Source organism: Filicampus tigris, chromosome 19 (assembly GCF_054856515.1).
Source record: "Filicampus tigris isolate MCC_2025a chromosome 19, RoL_Ftig_1.0, whole genome shotgun sequence".
Classification (NCBI taxonomy): domain Eukaryota; kingdom Metazoa; phylum Chordata; class Actinopteri; order Syngnathiformes; family Syngnathidae; genus Filicampus; species Filicampus tigris.
This window is the reverse complement of record NC_141235.1, coordinates 14,140,001-14,142,500: the sequence shown is the minus strand read 5'-3', so window position 1 is coordinate 14,142,500 and position 2,500 is coordinate 14,140,001. Positions and strand designations below refer to the sequence as shown.

At 44.0% G+C, this 2,500-nt stretch overlaps 3 non-coding genes and 1 pseudogene across 3 annotated transcripts; all 4 read left to right on the top strand.

Moving 5' to 3' along the window:
- The first annotated feature begins 1,145 nt into the window (after window positions 1–1,145).
- Window positions 1,146–1,264, top strand: LOC147130735 (5S ribosomal RNA). The gene has a single exon (XR_015083120.1). It is a non-coding gene; the product is annotated as a 5S ribosomal RNA (ribosomal RNA).
- A 412-nt stretch (window positions 1,265–1,676) lies between these two features.
- On the top strand, window positions 1,677–1,795 carry LOC147130734 (5S ribosomal RNA; annotated as a pseudogene).
- A 116-nt stretch (window positions 1,796–1,911) lies between these two features.
- On the top strand, window positions 1,912–2,030 carry LOC147130733 (5S ribosomal RNA). The gene has a single exon (XR_015083266.1). It is a non-coding gene; the product is annotated as a 5S ribosomal RNA (ribosomal RNA).
- A 116-nt stretch (window positions 2,031–2,146) lies between these two features.
- Window positions 2,147–2,265, top strand: LOC147130732 (5S ribosomal RNA). The gene has a single exon (XR_015082925.1). It is a non-coding gene; the product is annotated as a 5S ribosomal RNA (ribosomal RNA).
- Window positions 2,266–2,500: the final 235 nt, after the last annotated feature.

Sequence of the window (2,500 nt, the reverse complement as noted above, 5' to 3'; positions counted from 1 at the left end):
CATCAGGGGACACGGCATCAGCTTTCACAGCTATGCTGATGACACGCAGCTGTATATTGCCGTGTCTCCTGATGACACAGGACCCATTGATACCCTTTTAAATTGCATTTTAGATATCAAGTCATGGATGGCAGATAATTTCCTACAGCTCAATCAGGACAAGACTGAGGTTTTAGTTATCGGTCCCGAAGGTCAGAGAGAGAAGCTTTTACCAAAACTACACATTTTTAATCCCTCACACTGTGTGAAGAACCTTGGCGTCATTTTTGACTCTGAGCTCAGTTTTATTCCTCATATTAAAAATGTAACCAAGATTGGTTTTTATCACCTTAAGAATATCGCCAGAGTCCGCCCGTTTCTCTCTCAGGCTAACACGGAAGTGCTGATGCATGCCTTTATTACCTGTCGTTTAGATTACTGTAATGCCCTGCTCTCTGGCCTCCCGAAAAAGAGCATTTCACCACTGCAACGACTGCAGAATTAAGCCGCTCGGGTGCTGACGAGAACCAGAGGGCGGGAGCACATTACGCCAGTTTTGAAATTGCTGCATTGGCTCCCTGTGTGTTTCAGGATCGATTTTAAAGTACTTTTATTAGTTTATAAATGTGTTAATGGTCTTGGGCCATCTTATTTATCTGATTTGCTTTTATCATACCAGTCCTCGCGGATCCTGAGGTCCTCTGGCGCCGGCCTTTTATTTATTCCAAGGGTGAGGACCAAAATGCATGGCGAGGCTGCATTCAGCCGTTTTGGTCCTCACCTTTGGAATAGCCTGCCAGAGGATGTCAGGTCTGCAGAGACTGTTGATATTTTTAAGAGGAAGCTCAAGACACACCTTTTTAGTTTGGCTTTCAACAACTTTTAAATAATTTATCTTTTCTTTTGATTGAAGATAATTCTATGTTTTGCTTTGAATGTTTTAAAGCACTTTGAGTTGCATTTTTATGTATGAAAAGTGCTATATAAATAAAATGTGATTGATTGATTGATTGATGGGAGACTGCCTGGGAATACCAAGTGCTGTAAGCTTTTGCAACTCAATCGCAAAATCTGTCTTTCAGCTTCTGTAGCTGCTTAATCACAGTTAACCAGGCTATCCTGACCCTGCGTCGCCTATAAAAAAATAATATCTATGCCTCATTATAGCTTACGGCCATACTACCCTGATAATGCCCGATCTTATCTGATCTTGGACGCTAAGCAGGGTCGGGCCTGGTTAGTACTTGGATGGGAGACCGCCTGGGAATACCAGGTGCTGTAAGCTTTTGCAACTCAATTGCGAAATCTGTCTTTCACAAAAGACTTCAACTTCTGGAGCTGCTTGCTCGCAGTTAACCACATGCTATCCTGACAGGCTGACAGCTGAAATTTAGAACTGTCCCCTTACTTGTGGAAAAACTGACGTTCAAAGCAAATACAAAAAATACGAACATCTTTTTCCCCCGAACTCACTCACAAAAGCAAACTTTTACAACGGACGTCATGTACTGTAGCTGCTTGGTAGAAGCTAACCACATGCTATCCTGACAGACTGACAGCTGAAAATGCTAACAGCCCTTGCCTGTGGAAAAATAGTGGAGGAAATCAAATAGAACAAATACAAAATACTTCGCCCCCGCACCCCCGAATTGGGGTGTGCGTCTCCTATAAAAAAAATATTTTTAGGCCTCATTACAGTTTACGGCCATACTACCCTGAAAACGCCTGATCTCATCCTATTTCGATAGCTTAGCAGGGTTGGGCCTGGTTAGTACTTGGATGGGAGTCTGCCTGGGAATACCAGGTGCCGTAAGCTTCTGCAACTCAATCGCAAAATCTGTCTTTCAGCTTCTGTAGCAGCTTGCTCACAGTTAACCAGGCTATCCTGACCCTGCGTCGCCTATAAGAAAATAATATCTCGGCCTCATTACAGCTTACGGCCATACTACCCTGAAAATGCCCGATCTCGTCTGATCTCGGACACTAAGCAGGGTCGGGCCTGGTTAGTACTTGGATGGGAGACCGCCTGGGAATACCAGGTGCTGTAAGCTTTTGCAACTCAATTGCAAAATCTGTCTTTCAGCTTCTGTAGCAGCTTGCTCACAGTTAACCAGGCTATGCTGACCCTGCGTCGCCTATAAAAAAATAATATCTAGACCTCATTACAGCTTACGGCCATACTACCCTGAAAATGCCCGATCTCGTCTGATCTCAGACGCTAAGCAGGGTCGGGCCTGGTTAGTACTTGGATGGGAGACCGCCTGGGAATACCAGGTGCTGTAAGCTTTTGCAACTCAATTGCAAAATCTGTCTTTCACAAAAGACTTCAACTTCTGGAGCTGCTTGCTCGCAGTTAACCACATGCTATCCTGACAGGCTGACAGCTGAAATTTAGAACTGTCCCCTTACTTGTGGAAAAACTTAGGTTCAAAGCAAATACAAAAAATACGAACATCTTTTTCCCCCGAACTCACTCACAAAAGCGTACTTTTACAACGGGCGTCATGTATTGTAGCTGCTT